The following is a 25,584-nucleotide window of genomic DNA, read 5'->3' on the forward strand; positions in this document are numbered from 1 at the left end:
CGACACTGGCAATCACTGACAAAGAAAAGATAAACAAGATCATAACACACACACACAGACACACACACACACACACACACACACACACAGGTGCAGTTGCACAGGTATATATACTTACTGTATTACATCAGCAACGTTACCAACACGACCACCACGTACCGTACCTGCAAAGAGAAAGTTTGTTAATAAATTAATGAGTTTAGAAAGATGTAAATTATTAATCCTCTCAGTACAAGGACGTTATTTTAATTGATTTCTCGATAATACCATAATATTTAATTGTACTTAGGACACTACGGTAATTAATGAAGGTAGCACTGAAGGCTACAGTATATTTACCTGCTATATCTAACCCTGGCATTTATAATGTCTAGCCTCACCTGATACTACGGTAATAGTGAAGGTGGCATTGAAGGCTACAGTATATTTACCTGCTATATCTAACCCTGGCATTTATAATGTCTAGCCTCACCTGATACTACGGTAATAGTGAAGGTGGCATTGAAGGCTACAGTATATTTACCTGCTATATCTAACCCTGGCATTTATAATGTCTAGCCTCACCTGATACTTTACACACAACAACAATATACTTATAACAAATGTCAAGGTATTTACATGGTAGGAGTGTAATGGATTGGTTGACATGCTAATTAGCCTTATTAGTGTTTATATTGTAATTAGTTGTTTTATGAACAACCAATACCCCCCTCTCTCTCCTTCATTACATGTACAGAGATAAGTGTTGTATGTAAGGTCACGGCTGGGATAGTGATATATGTGTGTGTGTGTGTGTGTGTGTGTGTGTGTGTGTGTGTGTGTGTGTGTGTGTGTGTGTGTGTGTGTGTGTGTGTGTGTGTGTGTGTGTGTGTGTGTGTGTGTGTAACTGGATATCACTTCTATCTCCAGACATGTACAGTAAGCAACAATAATCGCGTCGTGAAATTTGGTGAAAACATAAGCTAACGGGCTAAGCGTCTGGTACATTCCGCCGTCTGTCATACGGATGGTTCATAATGTTTCACGAGTTACATTTAATCTTCGGACAAAACTGCGACACGACTACTGTTGCTCACTGTACACACCTAAACACGCCATATAAAAAAAAGTTATTAATGAGATTATGTACACACAGCTGCAAGATCACACACACACACACACACACACACACACACACACACACACACACACACACAAGGCACCACTATTTCACAAGACATGTTTCTTTCTCTCTCCTTTCTTTTATCAGCCATGTTTTTCTCTCTAATTCTTTTTGTCTCTCTCATTCCTTCTTTCTGTCCTCTTTTCCCTTCCTCTAATTCCTTGTCTCTCTTTTTCCTTCTTTCACACAGACGTCCAAAATCTTTCTTTCCTTCTCTTCCTTCTCTCTCCTTCACACCTCGAATTTCATCATATCTTTTTCTTTCACATCTTTCCTTCGTCCATCCTCCTTCCCTCTCTAATCTCATTTTCCCTCCTTTCCTCCTCCTTCCTTCCAGTCTTTTCTCTATGTTCTTCCACTTCTCATTGTCATTGTTTTAATCGTTCTCTTCCTCTATTATCCCCCCCCCTTTTTCTAAATCTCTTTCTCCCTCTCTCTCCCTCCCCCTATATTTCTCTCTCCTTTTTCTTTGCACTTCCTCCTTTTTCTTCCTTACTTCCCTCTTTCCTTCCCTCCCTCCTTCCTTCCTTCCTTCCCCTCACAAAACACAAACCAATTATCTGCCGTCAGTCCAAACTTGGAAAATATATTGAATCAGAAAAACTTGGACCCACGGAAGAGACGAAACACCGATAAACTGTGTGTGAGAGAGAGAGAGAGAGAGAGAGAGAGAGAGAGAGAGAGAGAGAGAGAATATTATCTATTTATCTATACCTATCTACCTATATCTATCTATCTATCTATCGAGAGAGAGAGATGAAATTTTTGGAAAATTCCTGACTCTCTTGTTTCCACTTACTTTAACATTCAGTATGTTGCTATTATTATTATTATTATCATTAGTATTATTACTATATTTCCTAACTCTCCATCCTTCACAACTTCTCTCCGTATTCCCCTCCCTAGTCCTTCCCCTGTCCTCTCCCCTTCCCTTTTCTCCCTATCCTTTCTCTCCCCTCCCACCATCCTGTCATCCCTCCCTTTCCATCCCATTACTTCTACCCTCCTCCTCACATCACCCCTCCTCTCATACCCCTGCACCTCATCCTTCCTCCCCCTCCTCCTACTCCCTCCTGTCACCATCTCTCCCCTCCACTCCCCTTCTCCCCTCACCTGCTTCCCCTCAGTTTGCCCCAGACAGCTTGGCTCCCTTAACCATTAATTATACCCCTCACCCTGCCCCTCCCCTCACCCTGGCCCTCCCCTCACCCTGCCCCTCCCCTCACCTTGCCCCTCCCCTCACCCTGCCCCTCCCCTCACTCTGACCCTCCCCTCACCCTGGCCCTCCACCACATCAAACACCACAAACCACAACACTCCACCACAACCACAACACTCCACCACAACACTCCACCACAACACTCCACCACACCCCACCACAACCACACTAACCACATTTACCTCATACTGCCGATAATACTGGTCTTATAAAATAGTTTACAAACATGGAGAGAATAGCAGGCCTTGTGGCTGGTGTGGCTGCTGTGGGGTTTAGCAGAGAGAGAGAGAGAGAGAGAGAGCAGGCAGTGTGGGTGACAGCTTCCCTCCCCACCCTCTGTTGTGTATATCGTGGGTCAAGCTGCTGTACACATACCACCCTCTCTCTCTCTCTCTCTCTCTCTCTCTCTCTCTCTCTCTCTCTCTCTCTCTCTCCATTTATAACTTTTGTCATTCTCGGTAACTCTTGTCAGTCCTGTATTTTAGTCTTCCACTTGAATGTGACGATCAGGTTCCACTCTCTCCTCTTTTATAATTCATCATCATCATCATCATCATCATCATCATTCACAAACAATAAACGGATGGGCAAGATGTGACGCGCCCAAAAGAAAAAAAAAATACTGCGACTACTCCAAGGTGCCCGCTGCAATGTGTCATCCACCCGGCACTCGCCACTCCTGCCTTGACAATAATCGTCTCCACCACACTGACAAAAGCCACCTACAGTTGTTGCACCGGTTGTTACTTGCTGCCTTTACAAACAATTACGTTACGGAATATAACAATGAGTCGTGGCGGCGGTGGCAGTAGAGATGACGGTGGTGGTGGTGGTAATTTCGGTCTGCCTGGGCGAGCAGACCCATTAACCGCAGGCAAGAATACGCCTTTTTTTTTTTTTTTTGGGTTGTCCCATGCAGCAAGCCGATGTTCTTTTGTGGTGGACAGTGCCTCGCCAAAGCGAGGAGCGAGGAAGACTGTGGAGGATTGTTTCTTGGATGGACGCCTCATATGCGTCTCTTCAACCAGTTAACAGGGGTTCCACAGTAGTCTCCACATCACTCCGTTAACTCTTATATGGTTACCACCCAGCGTTGCAAATGGTTTCCTGGGTTACATGAAACCATTAGTTAATCACGTAAGAAAAAAAAAAAAAAAACTGCTTCGTGAGTGCCTGATGGCAGCCACCACCTACCACAACCCAAAATGTGTAAGACCGATATGTACTGTATATCTATATCTACATCCATATCTACACACACACACACACACACACACACACACACACACTTAACCCACTGGAACCCAGGGGTGCTGGGCGACGGTGCTAAGCGTACCGCCCTCTGCCTATCGGCTCATAGTCGCGAAGCTCATAGGTCCCTTCCCGGGGGTTCCCTACTTTATAAATACTTGAAAAATCCCAGTTCTGTCCAATACTCGGGACACTGGGTTCTAATGGATATATATATATATATATATATATATATATATATATATATATATATATATATATATATATATATATATATACAGGTACGTTGTCACTATACTATTGAGTTAATTAGTAAGGTCATCAGCGTGACAGGGTCATTCACAAGAGCCTTCGGTGCGTCAAGGTTAATTACCAACTCCAACTTTTTGCCAAGTGAAAAAAAATCTGTTGAAATGTTTCAGAAGCCAACTATATTTACTTGGTATTACCTGCCGCACAATTGGGTGTGTATATTTTACTCTCTCTCTCTCTCTCTCTCTCTCTCCTGATATGTGACTAATCAAGTACATTTATTAAGCACTAACGTCAAGGAAACTCCAGATTCACATTCTGCCAATGTTCACTTGGTCTGCGTCAGGCAGTCCAACGATGGGGGAATTAAATTCGGAGGTGATGGCTGCTCGTATGCTTTATGGGCAACGATTCGAATCCTAATGACGCGACTGGAGTTGTTTCTGCCATATATAATGCTGTCAGGGAAGTAGGTTGGTGTGCCAGCCATAAATGCTGGGCCTAACATCAGACCAGCCTGGGGTGCCTATACGCCCCGCCAATTGCATGTATTTGTGTTGCCTCTACATGACTGGTGTTTATAACCACACGGGATATATACACAGCCTTCATAACCCCATCACTACTATACTCTCTTCACCTTAACTTGGCCCAGATTTTCGCCCTTTTGAAGCTTTCACAAAGCTAAATGGCAGAGGAAGACAATGCTACAGCTCTCCATGCATTCCATATTACTTCTTCGCCATCATATTTTAGTGTTAATCTGTTGATACAACTCACCAGTCAATACGTACAGGTGGCAATTTTGGGCCACGTTAAAATAAAACGAGTATAGATATGCTGTATTAGTGTTACCTATACATAACTGACGGGGATATACAGTATACAGCCTTCATAAACACCTTCACTATTATCAGTCCTTCTAAAGTAGTATAATATCGTCTGATGGAAGCCTGATTAAAAGGAAAATTCGTCATCGCAGTGAAGGAAAGATTTATTTTTCATGGTGACGTCCAACACGAAGCAGATATTTATGTATGAATATAATATTGCACACAACATATTAATCTGGCTGGTGTTCACTGCACACAGATGCAGGTGAGTCTTGTATAAATAGAGCAGAATGTTGCTGCCAGGTAAGCCGCTTACCTGAGCCATTGGAATTTAATACCTCCCCCTCCATCTCTCTCTGAATGTGCACGTAGGAAAGAATATCACACACACGGAATATATGTACACCGCTGCACAGTGACATATAAATCTTCTCTTAAAATGCAACACACTGCAAACCTGCACTGCTTAATACTGTACCACACACACACACACACACACACACTAATAATCCTCTCATCATACTCTTTCCAAAAAAACGAACAAAATATATCAAGACAGGAAATAATTACAAATGAAAGAAATACACCAATAAACTGATACAACAAATCCTGTTCTCTGTTGCCTCCTGCGTAGTCTTAGGTTACCAATTACAGAGGAAAGAGGCTGTGTGTGTGTGTGTGTGTGTGTGTGTGTGTGTGTGTGTGTGTGTGTGTGTGTGTGTGTTTATGCGAGGAAGAAGGAACCAAAGGTCATAAGCCCGCAGTAACAGTTCCCTCCAAGAGAAAAACAAAATACAATAGAGAGCCAAATTCATGATCCGATCATTTTGAGATGCCTGGACACACTGCGTTTGAAAGACTGGATATCATAGGCAGCAGGAAATACAGATAGAGGGAGACAGTTCCAGAGCTGACCTGTTGCATAAATGAAAGACTGGGAGTAACGTTTAACTCTTGCATTAGAGAGTTGGACAGAAAAGGGATGAGAGTTTGCTGCCAGACGGGTGCTACGCGCCCGTCGTAGAGGTGGAGGAAAGCAAGCAGACAGTTCAGAGGAGCAGTGACCATTAAAGTAGCGATAGAAAAGAGATAAATATGCAACAGTGCGGCGAAGAGACAGAGGTTGAAGGGAGTCAGTAAGAGGAGGAGAGTTAATGAGACGAAAAGCCTTTGACTCCACCCTATTGAGAAGAGCTGTATGTGGGGAGCCTCCTCACATATGAGAGTTGTACTCCACACAGGGGCGGATAAAACCCCTGTATAGAGTCAACAATTGTGCAGGGGTAAAGAAAGAGCGGAGTCGGCTTAGCACACCCAATCTCTTGGAAGCAGATTTTACAAGAGATGTAATATGATCTTTCCAAGATAAGTCCCGAGTAAATGAAACCCCAAGCATTTTCAAGGATGATGCAGGATTAAGCTGAATATTATCAAACATTAGTGGGTATACCTGTGGAAGATTTTGTCGGGTTGATAGGTGTAAGAACTGAGTCTTAGATGCATTAAAGACAACCATATTATTTTTACCCCAGTCAGAGATACGAGCCAAGTGTGTGTCGCAGTGTATATTATAAACAGGTCACGTACACATACATACACACGACACCTACACAGTATTGACACACATTACTGTGTTACACGCACACGCAAATATGCTCTCTCTCTCTCTCTCTCTCAGTCAGCCTGTACACAGCCAGGCCGCCTCTGGCCAGATTACCTCCTCCACTCTCCTTATAAAATCCTTCCCCAAGTGACAATAACATAAACTTGAGGGTGTTTTAAGGCTGGGCTATAAATTGGGCGGGAACTGGGCGGGCTGAGGGCAGGGTGGGCGTGGGAGGTGCTTAGTGGGTGGGGTGGGATGAGATGTGGGGGATATATTATTATTATGGGGTGTAATAATGGTGCTGGCGCTGAGAGGGAGGAGGGGGAGAATAATAAAGAAAATAGGAAAAGAAACAAAATGAAAAGGAAGAAAGGAGGAGGAGGAGGAGGAGGAGGAGGAAGTGGGGAAAGAAAGAGGGAGAAGAGGAAAAGGATGGAGCAGGCAGAAAGAGGGAGAAGAGGAGGAAGACAGAAGATAAAGAGGGTACGAGAGAAAGCGACAAGAAAGACCAAGTGAGAGAAGAGAGACAGGAAGAAGGACTATAGGAAGTAGTGAAGAAAGAAGGAGATGAGGAAAATGGAGAGTTCAAAGCAGAGAAATGCATACGAATGAGATTAGTGAGAAAATGCTGGTATAAGACAAGAGTTTTTTGTACTGTTCAAGGGATATACAGTATAGTTAAATAGTGTGTTAAGTGGTCTCATGTCTGAAAGAACGTGAATTTAATCCCTTGCTTAGGCAGCCTGATGCTCTGAATTTCGTTAAAACAGATTTTGCAGTCTCTCCACAACATCCACCGACATGTCATAAAAACAGTAAGGCTAACATATTCACACCAGCCCTGATGTGATAGTCCTAGCATGTGCTGAATATGGACGGTGGGTATCAGTGCCAAAGGGGTGACATGTAATGGTGTGTGGCACATAGGAGGACTGCTGTGCACAAGGGAACAAACTATCACGTCTAAATCTTGTTCCAGCATGTACTGAATATGGACGGTGGGTATCAGTGCCGAAGGGGCGGCATGTAATGGCGTGTGACACTTATGAGAACTGCTGTACCAGTGGGAACGGACTATAACGTCTACTGTATATCTACAGTTGGCCAATAGATTACAGTTATCGTCCTGGCATGGCTGTTGCGGACATAAATACTGATCCATGTCACACAGGTCAGTAAGAACACAGTAAACAACGGCTTCTTCAACTCAGTGATGTATCTTCCCAGTCCAAGCAGCTTTTCAAAAATCATGTAATAATCCCATACCTGTCACACTAAATAATTCCACACCTGTCACACAAATAATGCAGTGTAATATTGTCAATAACAACTGTACACTCGCCGTCAATAATTCATACACACTCCTGAACCTCTATCAAAACCTAATTACATTTTACCTAACGGGGATAAAGGATGTTGGCGCCTTGTTATATTTTACCTAACGGGGATAAAGGATGTTGGCGTCTTGTTCAGCGGATCAATGTCTCAGACGTGTAAAGGAATTACTGACCGACACTGTACACTGTAACACCCAGACTAATATCAATGGTGCTGTAGTGTGGTGTTGGAGGCCAGACATGTAAAGGAATTACTGACCGACACTATACACAATAACACCCAGACTAATCCCAGAGTAATATTAAGGGTGTTGGAGTGTGGTGTTGGGGGCCAGACGTGTAAAGGAATTACTGACCGACAATAAAGTAATACTAAAACTTTATCTAGCATTAGTAAGGCCACATTTAGACTACGCAGTACAATTCTGGTGTCCTTACTATAGAATGGATATTAATTCGTTAGAAAATGTACAGAGAAGAATGACTAAAATGATACATGACGTCCGGAACCTGTCATATGAAGACAGACTGAAAAGACTAAGTCTGCATTCGCTAGAGAGGCGTAGAGTAAGGGGAGACTTAATTGAGGTGTTTAAGTGGATGAATGGTATAAATAAGGGAGATATTAGCAAGGTACTTAAAGTGAGCATACAGGATAGAACTAGAAATAATGGTTTCAAACTAGAAAAATTCCGTTTCAGTAAGGAAATCGGTAGAAATTGGTTTGGTAATAGAGTAGTAGACGAATGGAATAAGCTACCTAGTAAAGTAGTTGCTGCCTCTTCCATTGAGAGTTTCAAGCATAGGCTAGATAAGCATATGACAAATAAGGGGTGGATATAGAATAAAGAAAATCTTATAACCAATACTAATTCAAAAAATTTTCTTTTCAGGTTACACTATGATAGTCTCTATTCTCCTTTCACACTTTCCTGTAAAATGTCCACGCCAGTTTTTCTATACGGCGTGGTGTTCTTTCTGACTTTTTCCTGCCGGCTTCGGCTGGAGGGTTTGGAGGGCGAGGGAGAGCCTTCTTCTTTGCTGTCCTTATCTCATTCTAGTAGTTCAGTTACTCTTCTAGGAGCTGCCTAGCATGGGCCAACCGGCCTACTGCAGTTATCCTCTCTTCTTATGTTCTTATGTAACACCAGCTCTTCCTCTCTCCATTAGCAAAAGAAAATTTGTCAAACCTGTCGATAACACTGCTGACACTCTCTCTCTCTCTCTCTCTCTCTCACACACACACACACACACACACACACAAAAGTAAAGAGAGAGAGAGAGAGAGAGAGAGAGAGAGAGGTTCACCCTTGATCACTGTTTCCCACTGCACGCCTTCATACTATCGTAATAAAAACAGATAATATCAGTCTATGGGTTGACTCACACTAGGCAGCGATGGAGGGTTTGTGAATACGACCCCGGGTGGACTGGCTGTGGTGGTGGGGGCAGGGGGGAGGTGGAGAGAGGAGGGGTCTGGGTGAATAATGGAGGTTGAGTGATGGGTGGGGGTGAGGGTGAAGGGATAGGGGTTGCAGAAGGATGAGGAGGAAAAGGATGGAATGGGGATGAGGGCTGGGTGAGGGGTGGGGTAGGGGGTACTGGTAAGGATTGATGGGTGAGGGATAATGAGTGAGGGATGCAGGATGAGGGAGAAAGTTCAGGGGTGAGGGGTGAGAGGCGAAGGGTGAGAGGCGTGGGGCGAGGGGTGAGATGCGTGGGGTGAGGGGTGAGGGGTGGAACACATAAACAAGGGTGACCCACGTGTGTTCTGTCCACTAACACACACGACACCCGATACCCAGACTGGTGTGTGTGTGTGTGTGTGTGTGTGTGTGTGTGTGTGTGTGTGTGTGTGTGTGTGTGTGTGTGTGTGTGTGTGTGTGTGTGTGTGTGTCATAAACATTACCCCCACGCCCCTGCTATCAAGAAAAATATTTATAATGATCGGAAGTGCCAGTGTATGGTGGGAAAAAATACAATCACCGTCTCACACGAGAGAGAGAGAGAGAGAGAGAGAGAGAGAGAGAGAGAGAGAGAGAGAGAGAGAGAGAGAGAGAGAGAGAGAGAGTCATTTTAGATTTAGAAAAAATATCAGAGAAATATATACGAACAAACAATATATAAAAGTTACACAAACCACAGACATTGCAGAAAGAAAGAATAATACCAACGAACTGTGAATATAATAACCAAACACACACACACACACACACTTTATTTTATCCGGACCGAAGGGGACAAAATCTTATGTATCGACTGAGATTATAATAACACAAAGGTGAAAAAAAAAAAAATTCCATATGTGTAAGAAAAGTGTGGAATGTAATCAGAGAAATGGAAGAGAATGAGTTATGATGATTGAGGCAGGGGATCAATACACATATATACATACATACATACATATATACACACACATACATACATTTATACATACAAATATACATACATGCACACATACATACACATACCTAACACTAAATATAGATGCATTCATAAAAACACACACATGATTACACATACACTGACATACACATATAGGCCTACACAAGAGGTATAGAAACTTAACACACACACACACACACTCACGCACATGTACTGAATACAAACGTACTTAAAATTGTCCCTGCGTTAGTGTGTGTGTGTGTGTGTGTGTGTGTGTGTGTGTGTGTGTGTGTGTGTGTGTGTGTGTGTAATCAAGACCTCACGCATTATTGTATTTGCAAGATATCGAGCCACCACATTCCCCCTTGCACAACCCCCTACTCTTCCCCCTCCCCACCTTCCCCCACCACCGGTCCAACTTCCCCCAACATTACCCTTCACTTTACTGCCCATTCGTCCTTCCTCTCCTCTCTTTACCACCCTCTCCCCTTCCCACTCTCCCTCCTGCCCTTTGCACCCTGCCCCTGCCCTTCCCTTCCCACTCTCCCTCCTGCCCTTTGCACCCTGCCCCTGCCCTCCCCTTCCCACTCTTCCTCCTGCCCTTTGCACCTGCCCCTGCCCTCCCCTTCCCACTCTCCCTCCTGCCCTTTGCACCCTGCCCCTGCCCTCCCCTTCCCACTCTCCCTCCTGCCCTTTGCACCCTGCCCCTGCCCTCCCCTTCCCACTCTCCCTCCTGCCCTTTGCACCCTGCCCCTGCCCTTCCCTTCCCACTCTCCCTCCTGCCATTTGCACCCTGCCCCTGCCCTCCCCTTCCCACTCTCCCTCCTTCCCTTTGCACCCTACCCCTGCCCTCCCCTTCCCACACTCCCTCCTGCCCTTTGCACCCTGCCCCTGCCCTCCCCACCCGTCTATCCCTGGCCACATGGTGTCAGGGTATGGTCAACATTGTACACCTTGCACCATCACGTGGATATCAGTGCAGGGGCACTGTCACCACCTACACGGGGTTGTAGCTTTACCACCACCACAGCTATACATTCACCTACTGACACCACCTACACGGGGTTTTAGCTTTACTACCACCACAGCTATACACCCACCTACTGACACCACCTACACGGGGTTGTAGCTGTACCACCACCACAGCTATACACCCACGACTGACACCACCTACACGGGGTTTTAGCTTTACCACCACCACAGCTATACACCCACCTACTGACACCACCTACACGGGGTTTTAGCTTTACCACCACCACAGCTATACACCCACCTACTGACACCACCTACACGGGGTTTTAGCTGTACCACCACCACAGCTATACACCCACTACTGACTACGTGACGGCAGCACGCCTTGGGTTTAGATACGTTACATTACGGTTAGGTGAGGTTACGTTAGACTGGATTTGATCTTGACTATTTAGATTAGGTTAGGTTATTTTGGGTTAGGTCTGTTGTAAATGATTCGATAACAACAGAATACGTTTGGTTAGATTAGGATACGTTGGTTTATATCAGCTTAAATTAGACATCTGATCAGATAAAGTTAGGTTAGGATAAGAAGTTAGATTAAATCAAATCAAAATGAATTTACTAAAAATATGCCAGGTTAAGTATAAAGTAACATGGTAGGTGAACACCAGGTATACATACAGTATATTCAGGTACTGACACACATAACTGACTCAGTTACCGTATGACAGGTTACGGCAACACCACACCGTCAATCAACAAAATATATTTCTGCTTCATTTCATCTAATACCGGTATATTACTACACACAACACTGCGACTGATTTTCATATTGTTTTGTCTTCGCATTTTTTTTTTTAAACTAATAACGACAGCGTTGTGTCTTCTAAAACTATTGTACTCAGGGAAATAGCTTAAAACACCTATAGGAGAGAAAGTTTGTCCAAAATTACGACAATACAACTTCCACTCATGTCAGAGGTATACCAGTTAATTATCATGTTTTAGTTTCATTTCAAATCTCCACTGAAACACGGATTTTTAAAGGATACTTCTGAACCAGTAAAAAATAATTCTGAGTAAATGAAAGATATAAGGAAGGCCAATGAGGCAAATAATGAAAACAAAACTACTAATTTACCCAACAGTAACGTGCACTTAAGTAGCTGCAACGGTCAGAATGTTGTCACTCCCAGCGGCATTTATGTATACCACAGCAATAATATATAGGCTACTCTCCTATACAGACAGTTGTTAGTTAATACTCTCCTATACAGACAGTTGTTAGTTAATACTCTCCTATACAGACAGTTGTTAGTTAATACTCTCCTATACACACAGTTGTTAGTTAATACTCTCCTATACAGACAACTGTTAGTTAATACTCTCCTATACAGACAGTTGTTAGTTAATACTCTCCTATACACACAGTTGTTAGTTAATACTCTCCTATACACACAGTTGTTAGTTAATACTCTCCTATACACACAGTTGTTAGTTAATACTCTCCTATACACACAGTTGTTAGTTAATACTCTCCTATACACACAGTTGTTAGTTAATACTCTCCTATACAGACAGTTGTTAGTTAATACTCTCCTATACAGACAGTAAAATACTCTCCTATACACACAGTTGTCAGCCTACAACTGGTACTGTACATTTGTAAGAAACTGCCAGATCAGCTTTACACAGTAGGTGGCAATGGAACTTTTACAGGCAATGGTTCGGTGTGATTTACTGTACCATGAACCCCGGCAACTGTGAAATGCTTATCATGAGTCAAATATAATCATGTGGTGACAGGGGAAAAAAAAAAAAAAAAAAAAAAAAGGTAAATCAATATCGTGATACAAGATAAATAAGATTGTTTTTGTTTTTTGTTTTTTCATTCTTTCAGTGCGATATTCTTCCTAGGTGTCGGTAAGCAGCAGCGAAAATAAAGAAAAATAAAAAGGCGACATAACGGGGACTGCTTGTAATAAGGTGTAATTCATCAGTCTATGTGTACACTTCACTGTGCTCATAAATCTCGCTATACTAACATTACCAACCCTCTTGTCTATCAAAGGTATTCTCCCTCTCTTATCTCCTGATATTTACCATGTTTTGCCATGTTTTTCTTTTTTCTTCTTTCTTTTTTTTCCTAACCCTCCTTCTCCACCTCCTGCCACCACTTCCCCCTTTTATTTCTGTTTTCTTCCACACTACTCGCTTCTCTCTCTCTCTCTCTCTCTCTCTCTCCACTACTTTTGATACTAAATGTAAATTACCCGGTAGTCCAGCAGAATTTTTCTAATAAACTGTGGATGTAATGCAATGTGAAAAGAATCAAAATTTAGGGATCACTGTATCTTGTATTTTCCATATACAACATGTGTTCATTGTATCACGTATCTCACACACACACACACACACACACACACACACACACACACATTCAGTCTGTGAATACGTTAAATAATGATGTGGGGTGGGGTGATGTAGCGAGTGTGCCGTGGTGTGGGCGAGAAAGGGGGCAGTGAGGCAGTGTGTTGTTGTGTGGGGGAAGGAGGGCGGTGAGGCGGTCACTGTGTTGTTGTGTGGGGGAAGGAGGGCGGTGGGGCGGCCACTGTGTTGTGGTGTGGGGGAAGGGGGGAGGTGGGGCGGTCACTGTTTTGTTGTGTGGGGGAAGGAGGGCGGTGGGGCGGTCACTGTGTTGTGGTGTGGGGGAAGGAGGACGATGGGGCGGTCACTGTGTTGTGGTGTGGGGTAAGGGGGGCGGTGGGGCGGTCACTGTGTTGTGGTGTGGGGGAAGGAGGGCGGCGAGGCAGTCACTGTGTTATGGTGTGGGGGAAGGGGGGAGAGGTGCAATGAATGTGTTGTGGTGTGGGGGAAGGGGGGAGAGGTGCAATGAGTGTGTTGTGGTGTGGGGGGAGGGGGGAGAGGTGCAATGAGTGTGTTGTGGTGTGGGGGAAGGGGGGACAGGTGCAATGAATGTGTTGTGGTGTGGGGGAAGGGGGGAGAGGTGCAATGAGTGTGTTGTGGTGTGGGGGAAGGGGGGAGAGGTGCAATGAGTGTGTTGTGGTGTGGGGGAAGGGGGGAGAGGTGCAATGAGTGTGTCGTGGTGTGGGGGAAGGGGGGAGAGGTGCAATGAGTGTGTTGTGGTGTGGGGGAAGGGGAGGGTTGGGGGTGTTTTGTGTATTAAATTTTACATCATACCTGTAATGACCGATAAGGATGTAACTGTACAATGATGTATGAATGTGTGTTGTAGTGTGGTGTGGGATGGGAGGGGGAAGGCAGTGTGCTGTAGTAGGAGGCGGAAAGGCGTGGGACGGAAGTGTAGTGTGATCTGGATTAAGTTATATATCACACCAATATTGGCTGATGAGGGGGTAACCACAATGATGAAGGCGGTATGGGGGGGGGGGAGGTAGGCGGTGGTGCAGTGTAGTTATATATCACACCAATAATGGCTGAGTGCAACGTGGTGACAAAAGTGTAATCTAGTGAAGTCTACTTGGTTAAGTATTCATAAACGATCTTAACACCTTTATTACGATGACCAATTTTCAGCCTTATATCTTCCTATTATCACACGATTTTATTTACCTAACGTACACTATCTGGCAGTGAAGGACTTAGTGAAGGGTATGACTAACTCCTCTATTAAAATATATATATATATATATATATATATATATATATATATATATATATAGATTATATATATATATATATATATATATATATATATATATATATATATATATATATATATATATATATATATATATATATATATATATATATATATATATATATCACCAAAAGCGGGCAAAATTGTGTTACCATACCGAATGCAATGATCAATTATTGCAATATACTGTACAAGGCTTAACAGCAGTTAATTATTCTCAGGCATCACTGTGTTTCCACGAGTGCTTTCACTGCAATATCCACTGCAATTTGGTGATGCAGTACCAATATCTGTGCACACGTAGAGATAAATCCTGAAGCATCAGCCTTGTGCACACCTTAGTACTTTCACTGCACACCTTAGTACTTTCACTGCACACCTTAGTACTTTCACTGCACACCTTAGTACTTTCACTGCAATATCCACTGCAATTTGGTGATGCAGTACCAATATCTGTGTACAAGCAGAGATAAATCCTGAAGTATCAGCCTTGTGCACACCTTAGTCTGGGCACAGTTTATAAATACGGCCATTGGCGTGTTGGGCAAGAGTTATGACGCTGCAAATGTACACTGGTTGTGTTGGATCAAATTTGGTGACAATTTCGCTGACGATGCCGTCCTGCTGCCAAAAATGACTGCCTCGAAAAAATTGGATGGCTGGAGTTTGAATGTGACTGTACGAGAGAGTAAAGTTATGGGAAATTATGGCGCATTTGAGGTATATTGGAAGAAGAAGGAGGAGAGGAAGACCGAAGATAAGATGGAGAGATGGATCGTTGCAATGTAAAGAGACTGCATGAGAGCAAAGTTATGGTGCATCTGAGATATACTGGAAGAAGGAGGAGAGGAAGACCGAAAATGAGATGGAGAGAGGGATCGTTGTAATATGAAAGATGACTGCATGAGAGCAGAGCTATGGTGCATCTGATACATACTGGATGAAAAAAGAGAAGGAGACCTAGAATAAGATGGAGAGTTGGATCGTCGCAATGTGTGTTGAGAGAGAGAGAGAGAGAGAGAGAGAGAGAGAGAGAGAGAGAGAGAGAGAGAGAGAGAGACTCATAAAACAATATTAATGACAAAGAGTGACTCTTGTCCCCCTCTTTCTTTCTTTCTCTCGTCTCCCCCCCCCTCTCTCTCTCTCTCCAGAGGACCAGCGGTCGTGTAGTGTTAAATGGAACGAAACGGGCCGCGACCAAAAGGAAAGGATGATACGAAGCGGAATGAAATGGTACAGAGCTGAAGGAACGAAACGGAACGGAACTGAATGATACGGAGCGGAACGGAATGATGCGGAGCGGAACGAAATTATAAGGAACGAAACGGAACGATACGGAACTTGATGGAACAATGATTAATGGTACGGAGCGGAACGTAACCCAGCAGCACCCTACCCATTCCGTACGAAGAAGAGCGAAAGAACACGGAACAATATGGAAAGGCTGTGTACTGGACGAAACTGTAAGGGAAAATCTGAAGAGTGACGGTGAACGAAAGTGAGGGAAACTGAGGCCTGGAACGAACCTGAACAATATGATGTGAAATGCAAGGGAAACATGATAAGACACTGTATGACCTGTAGCATGTATTGTGGCGGCCATACCAAGCTTTGGGACAACTCTGCCTTTGATATCTTCTTCATCATCATCATCATCATCGTCATCTTCTCATCGTGAATCATCATCACCATCTTCATCATCTTCTCATCCTGAATCACCATCACCATCTTCATCGACAACATCACCATCTCATCACCATCTTCTTTCTCCTCCTCTCCTTCTTCTTCGTCTTGTTTTTCTTCTTTTCTTTTTCCTTTCCCATTTTCTTCATCATTCTTTGCATAAAACACATTACCAGTCACGTGTATGCTGCCTCCATCGTGTTAATATGGACACTGTTTGTACAGTAAGATACAAGCGGATATTGACGTGCAATGTGCAGAATAAATCACTAAGGAAGCGGTGATAGGATATCCCCAAAGCCACTTATATTACGGCCTTGGGTGCGCCTGAGGTTTACTGATAGACACCTGAGTGGATTAAACTGACACGACACTCAGGACATGCAAACTGACATGGGATATAGTGACATGGAAAACGGCACCATCCAGTACTTCAATACGAGACACAGAGAGACAGACAGACAGATAGGCAGATTATGTGTGTGTGTGTGGAGAGAGAGAGAGAGAGAGAGAGAGAGAGAGAGAGAGAGAGAGAGAGAGAGAGAGAGAGAGAGAGAGAGAGATCCCATACATTCCCAAACCATTATAATAAAATCCCTGCAGGCAAACGGTACCTATTATCGAAAACCCATTTTTCCGATAAACCTTGCAATTACCTTCGTCGTGTCAAAATTTCGGCGGCTGGGCGTATTTCCATATAAATGTTCTTATTTCCCACCAACCTGCTACTTAACGCCTTCAACCATGCAAATGTTAAGGTCGATATTTTCCATCCCAAAACACTGGCCATTTTCATATATATTCGTGTTATTCACTTGTAATAACTACGTCTGGCTTGAGGGTTGAATATCGGCAATGTTTATATGTGTAGTAGTATTAGTCACTGATAATAACTAAGTCTGGGTTGAGGGTAGGCTATTATAAATGTTCATAGTTGTATTATTTACTGATAATAACTAAGTCTGGGTTGAGGGTAGGCTATTATAAATGTTCACAGTTGTATTATTTACTGATAATAACTAAGTCTGGGTTGAGGGTAGGCTATTATAAATGTTCCTGTGTATACTACTATTACTGAAGGACAATAACTAAATCTGTGTTCAAGGTACACTATTATGAATGAGGGGGTGGTAGTATAAGGAGCTCTGGAGACTCGTAACACCTCTTCCTTGGTGATTTACTCTGCACATTACCCATCGATATTCCCTATGTTAATGCTGTCAGTTATGATGACATTCACCAATAAAAACAACACATAAAATAATGTTAAAGTGTAAAATGAAAGATCAATAAGGAAGATGAGCTACGTCGGCTGCCACACACTGAACTACTGCCAACACATACTAGTACATACACTCAACTACTGCCAACAAATACTAGTACACACACTGAACTACTGCCAACACATACTAGTACATACACTCAACTACTGCCAACACATACTAGCACACACACTGAACTACTGCCAACACATACTAGTACACACACTGAACTACTGCCAACACATACTAGTACATACACTCAACTACTGCCAACACATACTAGTACACACACTCAACTACTGCCAACACATACTAGTACACACACTCAACTACTGCCAACACATACAAGTGCACACACTCAACTACTGCCAACACATACTAGTACACACACTGAACTACTGTCAACACATACTAGTACACACACTGAACTACTGCCAACACATACTAGTACACACTGAACTACTGCCAACACATACTAGTACACACACTGAACTACTGTCAACACATACTAGTACACACACTGAACTACTGCCAACACATACTAGTACACACTGAACTACTGCCAACACATACTAGTACACACACTCAACTACTGCCAACACATACTAGTACACACACTCAACTACTGCAAACACATACTAGTACACACACTCAACTACTGCCAACACATACTAGTACACACACTCAACTACTGCCAACACATACTAGTACACACACTCAACTACTGTCAACACATACTAGTACTGACCAACAGGTTTATTATATACGACTTACAGACTCGCAACACCTGTGTGTGTGTGTGTGTGTGTGTGTGTGTGTGTGTGTGTGTGTGTGTGTGTGTGTGTGTGTGTGTGTGTATGAGGTGTGGAGGGTGAGGTGTAAATGAGGTGTGGAGCATGAGGTGTGAGTGAGGAATGGACTATGGGGTGATGTGTAAAGTGGTGTGGTCGAGTGAGGAGGAGTGAGATGGTAAAGTAAGAGGGAGGTGTGCTAAGTGTGGTGTGAAAGGTGTGAAAAAGGTGAGAGTGAGGTGTGAAAGAGATGTGAGTGAGGTGTGGAAGAGGTGTGCAGAGTGAGGTGTGGAAGAGGTGTGCAGAGTGAGGTATGGAAGAGGTGTGCAGAGTGAGGTGTTGAGATTGGTGTGTGAGAGAGGTGTGTGGGCATTGTTAGTTGTGGCACAATAACATCATCACAGGTATTGTTGAAGCTAAGTGACGGCAGGGAGGAGGGGAGGCAGCCAGGGAGGAAGGGAGGAGGAAGAGAGGGAAACAGGCAGGGAGGTAGGACAGGGAGAAAAGAGGTGAAGGAGCAAGGGAAACAGATAGGGAGGTGAGAATGAATAGTGGAAGTAAGACACTGAGGGAAATATGAAGAAAGGGATATAGGGAAGGTAGGGAAAGAGATGGGCTGGCAGGGAACACAGATTAAGGATAAAGGGAGATAGAAAGGGCATAGAGGGATTGAGGAACAGGGAGGCAGGAGGACAGACACGGGAGCAGGGAGGGACGTAAGGCAGGAAAAGGGAAGAACATGAAGGGTGGATATAACATTATTAATCCACTCAATACGGAAGGTATATCCTACGCTGAATAAACTGTTTGTGTCTAGTAAGGATAAATATGACGTCATGGAACTGAAAGACTTAAATACAAAGTAAATCAGGGGATTAATAATAATAATAATAATAATAATAATAATAATAATAAATAATAAAAATAATAATAATAAGTCCTCGGGTTGAAGGGGTATAGAAGGGTTATCATAAAAGTGAATAAAGTTGAATGTGAAAGAACAGAAGGGAAATGAAGATGACAGGAAGTGTGGCAGAGGCGGTGGGTGGAGGAATGATTAAACTATACAAGGAAGAAGACAGGTGAGAATCAGGTGTGAAAGAGGTGATAATGAGACAGTGTAAAGAGAGAGAGAGAGAGAGAGAGAGAGAGAGAGAGAGAGAGAGAGAGAATATAAGTTTGTGGATACAGGTTAACTCTTAGGAGGACGTGAACTGTCAGTGGTAAGTGGTTCTTTGTAAACACACACACACACACACACACACACACACACACACACACACACACACACACACACACACACGTACGTCAGCTTATGAACAATACACAAACAGGAAGAAGAATTACAGGAGGAAAAAAAAAAGGAGGAAGAAAAAGAAGACGAAGAGAAAAGGGAGGAGGAGGAAAAGAAAAGAAGGGTAGAAGAAAAAGGATGAAGGTTAACTAAAAACGGGAGGGGGAAGAAAAATGGAAAATAGGATAAGAGGAAATAAAAAAATAAAGAGGGAAGTGGAAGTAAAAAAAGAGGGAAGAGAAGGTAAAAAAAAGAGGAAAGAGGAATTAAAAAAACGAGGAAGTAAAAAAAAGGATGGATAAGAGAGTAAAAATAAAGAGAGAAGGAAGTAAAAAAAGGGAGGGAAGAGGAAGTAAAGAGGGAGAGAAGAGAAAGTAAAAAGGAAGGGAGGAGAAAGTACAAAAAAAAGGGAGAAGAAAGTAACAACCGAGTGGCGGGAAAAAAAAAAAAAAAAAAAGAGGGAAAGGGAAGTAAAAAAGGGAAGAGGAAGTAAAAAAGAGGGAAGAGGATGTAAAAAAAAAAAAAAGAGGGATGAGGAAGTAAAAAAAAAAAAAAAGGAGGAGGAAGTAAAAAAGAGGGATGAGGAAGTAAAAAAAAAAAAAAGAAGTACAGTAAAAAAGAGGGAAGAGGAAATAAAAAAAAAAAAAGATGGAAGAGGACATCAAAATTGGGGAAAGTGGAAAGGCCAGGGGTGAATATACACAATATTAAGAGGAGGAAACACCTGAATACAAACATGACGACAACGACGACGATGAAGAGGAGGAGGAGGAGGAAGAAGAAAATAGAAGTGAGGAAAGAAGAGGAAGAGGAGGAGAATGGCTGGGGGGGGGGAATGCCAGCATCCATCTCTAGTGAAGTGTCTGGTGTCAGGTGGAGGGTTAATTGAAGGGGGCGTGGAACCCCTTGTATGAGAGAGAGAGAGAGAGAGAGAGAGAGAGCGATTGGGGAGGTTTGGTCTCTCTCTCTCTCTCTCTCCATCAATGCATCAATCAACTAATCTATCAATCAATCTTACTCCCTGCACTAAGCTAACAATATATTAATTTCCTTTACGCCACCAGCACACAGTGTCATTCAGGTCAGTGGATACATGTGGTAGTGGATGTGTACACACTTCATTCATCTAAGAAGCATAATTACCTCAGTGTTCATATATCTTCATTACTCTTAGCCACACTGTCAACACCCTCTCACCTCTACTCTCATTCTCTCTCAGTTATTCATATCATTCACTTGCACAAACAACAGAATATAAAAAGGCGTTACTGATTTGCTTACCCATACTCACACTCTCACTCTTAACTCCAGCACACCCAATTCCTCACTCATTCTCTCCCAGTTACTCATTTCTCACTCAGCCAGACTCATTCTCTCCTGGTTAGTCATTTCACACGTCCATACTCACTCGTCAACTCATTTCCTCTCACAATCTTTCTCAATTACTCAGCCAGACTCATTCTCTCCTAGTCAGTCACTACACACGTTCATACACACTCGACACGTCATTTCCTCTCTCATTCTCTGCCGGTTACTCAGTTCACACTCAGCCATACTCATTCTCTCCACGTTAGTCACGTCCATACACACTCATCACCTCAGCCACTCCTCCTGACTGTCATACTCACTCTCACTCACCCTCTCCCACACCTGTCCACACACTCATTACCTTTTTGTGTTGGTTAGGGAGGGTTTTGTGGTAAGAAGTGTAGCGTCCCTCACCACACCATTAACACTACCACCACCTCCACCACTAACACCACCACCATCACCTTCACTGCTAACAACATCACTACCACCACTAACATTAACATCAGCTTCATCACAAACAACACCATCACTACCACCACTAACATTAACATCAGCTTCATCACAAACAACACCATCACTACCACCACTAACATTAACATCAGCTTCATCACAAACAACACCATCACTACCACCACTAACATTAACATCAGCTTCATCACAAACAACACCATCACTACCACCACTAACATTAACATTACCTTCATCACAAACAACACCATCACTACCACCACTAACATTAACATCACCTTCATCACAAACAACACCATCACTACCACCACTAACATTAACATCAGCTTCACCACAAACAACACCATCACAACTAGATCTCCATGACTGCAATCACCACCATAACTACCACAACTAGGATGACTGCCACCAGACTGTAATTCACCATCACCACCACTACTACCACCATGATTACCAGAAAACACCACCACAATCAGATCATATTACCACCACCGCCACACGTACACCACTGTCACCACCACCATAACGAGGGAAAGGAAGGGAGAAACAAAGAATGTAGAGGAGTGGTGATGGAAAGGCGGGAGAGGGAAGGGAGACAGGAAGGGAAAGAAGAGAGATGGGAAGAGGGAAAGGGAAGGGTGAGAGTGAAGAGGGGTGGGGAAGAAAGGAAAAATGGAGAGACACTGAGAGGGAAGGGGCAAAAAAGTTAAGGGAGAGAAGGAAATGCAAAAGAGGGAGGGGGACACGGAACAAGGGGGAGAGACTATGATGGAATGGAGAGATGACTGAATAGAAGTGGAAAAAGGGAGGTGAAAAAAAGGGTGAAAGGAAGAAAGAATGGATTAGGAAGAGGGAGAAGGGAGGGGATAAAGGAAATAGCCAGCCTGGTGTCAAGGAAGCAACGAGTACAAGTGTCATGCTGTCTTATTAACCACAACACTACAATTATTTCCACTCCCCTCCTCTCTCTCTCTCTCTCTCTCTCTCTCTCTCTCTCAAGGAACCACTTACCACTTTCAGTTCAGAAGTGGCCTCGCGGCTTGGGGGTTAACCTGTTTCCACAAACGTATACACTCATTACTCACCTCCACCTCTCTCTCTCTCTCTCTCAAGGAACCACTTACCACTCTCAGTTGAGAAGGGGCCTGGCGCCCTCTTAAGGGTTAACCTGTATCCACAAACGTATACACTCATTACTCACCCCTCTGTCTCTCTCTCTCTCATCTAGTTAAGTCTGTTCTTTTTTACGTTATCTTTCCCATCTCTCTCTTCTCTCTCCCCTCTGAGGTACTTTCCTCCCTCTCATTCTCCCTCCCTCCCTCATCCATCTGTACCACGCCTCCGCACCTCCCTCACCCATCTTCCCTCACTCCCTTCTTTCTCTCCCTTACCACATCACCCTTTCCTTCCTCTATCTCAATATTCTGCTGTTCTTTCTCCTTTCCTCTGCCTGATCTGCATTCTTCTCTCTCTCTCTCTCTCTCTCTCTCTCCCCTCATGACACAAAGCAGGTTAGGTAACATGAGCTTAAACACACACACACACACACACACACACACACACACACACACAAAAGAGGAAAAGAGAAAAGAAAAACACGCCAATCCTCTCCTATTACCAAATTCACAAAAGATCTCAACTACTTCTTATGACAAACAAATCCCAATAACACTAAAATATTGGCAGAGATAATTTCGCTTGCTCGTATTTTCACGCTGATATTCCCTTTATTTATTTATTTATTTTTTTCTGTGTTTAGTAGCTGCAATAAATAAGATAAATGCAATAACAAAGGCAACTTGGACTCAACAAACTTTATGAATACGGCCAAACCTGGTGTTCAGTCTTTGCCTCCCAATTGTACACTTTCTCACCAAAACTATTTATATTACTGAATTTTGTACATCACCCCCTCCCCCACCCCCACACCTTCCCTTACCCTACACCCCCACCCCCACACCTTCCCTTACCCTACACCCCCACCCCCACACCTTCCCTTACCCTACACCCACACCCCCACACCTTCCCTTACCCTACACCCCCACCCCCACACCTTCCCTTACCCTACACCCCTACACCTTCCCTTACCCTACACCCCCACACCTTCCCTTACCCTACACCCCCACCCCCACACCTTCCCTTACCCTACATCTCCAACCCCACACCCTCCCTTACCCAACACCCCCACCCCCACACCTTCCCTTACCCTACACCCCCACCCCCACACCTTCCCTTACCCTCCACCCTCCCACATCTTCCATTACGCTCCACCCCCACCCCCACAGCTTCCCTTACCCTACACCCTCACCCCCACAGCTTCCCTTACCCTATACCCCCACCCCCACACCTTCCCTTACCCTACACCCCCACCCCCACACCTTCCCTTACCCTCCACCCCACCCCCACACCTTCCCTTACCCTCCACCCTCACCCCCACATCTTCCCTTACCCTCCACCCCCACCCCAACCCCCACTCCAAACAGCCTCTTTCCTGCCCACAACCTAAGCCATCCCCTCCCTCTTCTCGGGTCACTCTGATCTAACCAAACCTAACTAACCTAACTTTCTTTTTTTACACTCCAATTCTCACAACACTTTCCATTCCTTCTCTCTCTTATCTTCTACCTTCCCCCTCCTGCTCCTTCCTACCCTCCACACATCATCATCATTATCATCATCATCATCATCATCATCATCCTTTCTCAGTATTTTCCTTCCCTCTCTTTTCACCCCCCTCCCTCTTCTTACATTCCTCCATCTTCCCTTCCTCCTCCCTCCCTCCCTCCCTTAAGGCATAACAATTTTCGTGTCATGTGTCAAGAACAACATTTGGCTGGTTTGTGGTGATGTTGTGTTGTGGTTGTGGAGGAAAGATTGGGAGAGGGAGGGGAAGGGAAGAGAAAATTGGAGGAAACAAAATATGGAATGACTGGGAAGGGGAAGGGAAGGGAAGAGATACTTTGAAGAAACAAGGGAAGGAGAGACTGAGAGAGGGAACGAAAGAGGAGATAAACAGGAGGGCAATGAAGAAGGGAAGGGGAGAAGAAGGCGGAGGGAAGGGTATGAAGGGTAAGGGAGGAAGGGAAGAATGAAGAAGGAAATAAAGGAGAGAGGTAGAGTTTGTTTGTAGTTACACCACCTCAGTAACAACTAAGATTCATATTACACGGGTCAATAATGTGACTTACGAGGTAAAGTTGGGACAAAGGTCGCATAATAATTCACCGCTTCTACTTGTCACTTTCCTCTAAGTTGAGACACTTGGTATGTCTGTCTGCCCAAAGATACAAAAGTTGGCCAATATTTCACCTCATCTACTTGACACTCTCCTCTGCTGGATAACAGTCCTAAACTGGAAGAGGCTTGGTGTGTTTCTTTGCCCATAGATGCAAAAGTCTGCCTAATAATTCACATCTACTTGACACTCTCCTCTGCTGGATAATTTTACTAAACTGAGGGAGGCTTGGTATGTTTTTCTACCCACAGATAAAAAAATCTGCCTAATCATCCACCTCATCTACTTGACATTCTCATCCATTTGCTAATATTACTAAAATGAGGGAGGCTTTGCATGTTTCTCTATGCATCAATAATTCTTTGTGACACACACACACACACACACACACACACACACACACACACACACACACACACACACACACACACACACTTTTTGTTCAGCGGTGAGGGATACAGAATGCCCCTATCCCACACCATCGTCTCAAGTTACTCTGTCCTTTCTTTATTGTTCTCTCTCTCTCTCTGTTTGTCATTCTCTCAGTCTACACCCTTCTCCTCCCTCCCTTCCTCTCTAGTAGATTAATTCTGTCTTATTTCCTCCTTCCCATTTCCTCACCCTCACAATCCTCTCCCCTCTTCCTTCCATCATACTCTCCTTTCCCCTCCCCTCCCGTCTCCTCCCCAGTAATCTCCCCTCGCATCTCATGTCTTGTCTCCCCTTATTCTTCCTTCCCTAAGTTCGTAGACTTCTGATTTCTTCTTCCTCCCCTCTCTCTCCCCCTATTTTTGTAGGCCTACTTCTGTCTTCCTTGTTCTTACCTCCCTCTGTGTGT

The sequence above is a fragment of the Coenobita brevimanus genome, chromosome 50 (assembly GCF_032717465.1).
Source record: "Coenobita brevimanus isolate Jiangsu-jjx chromosome 50, ASM3271746v2, whole genome shotgun sequence".
Classification (NCBI taxonomy): Eukaryota; Metazoa; Arthropoda; class Malacostraca; order Decapoda; family Coenobitidae; genus Coenobita; species Coenobita brevimanus.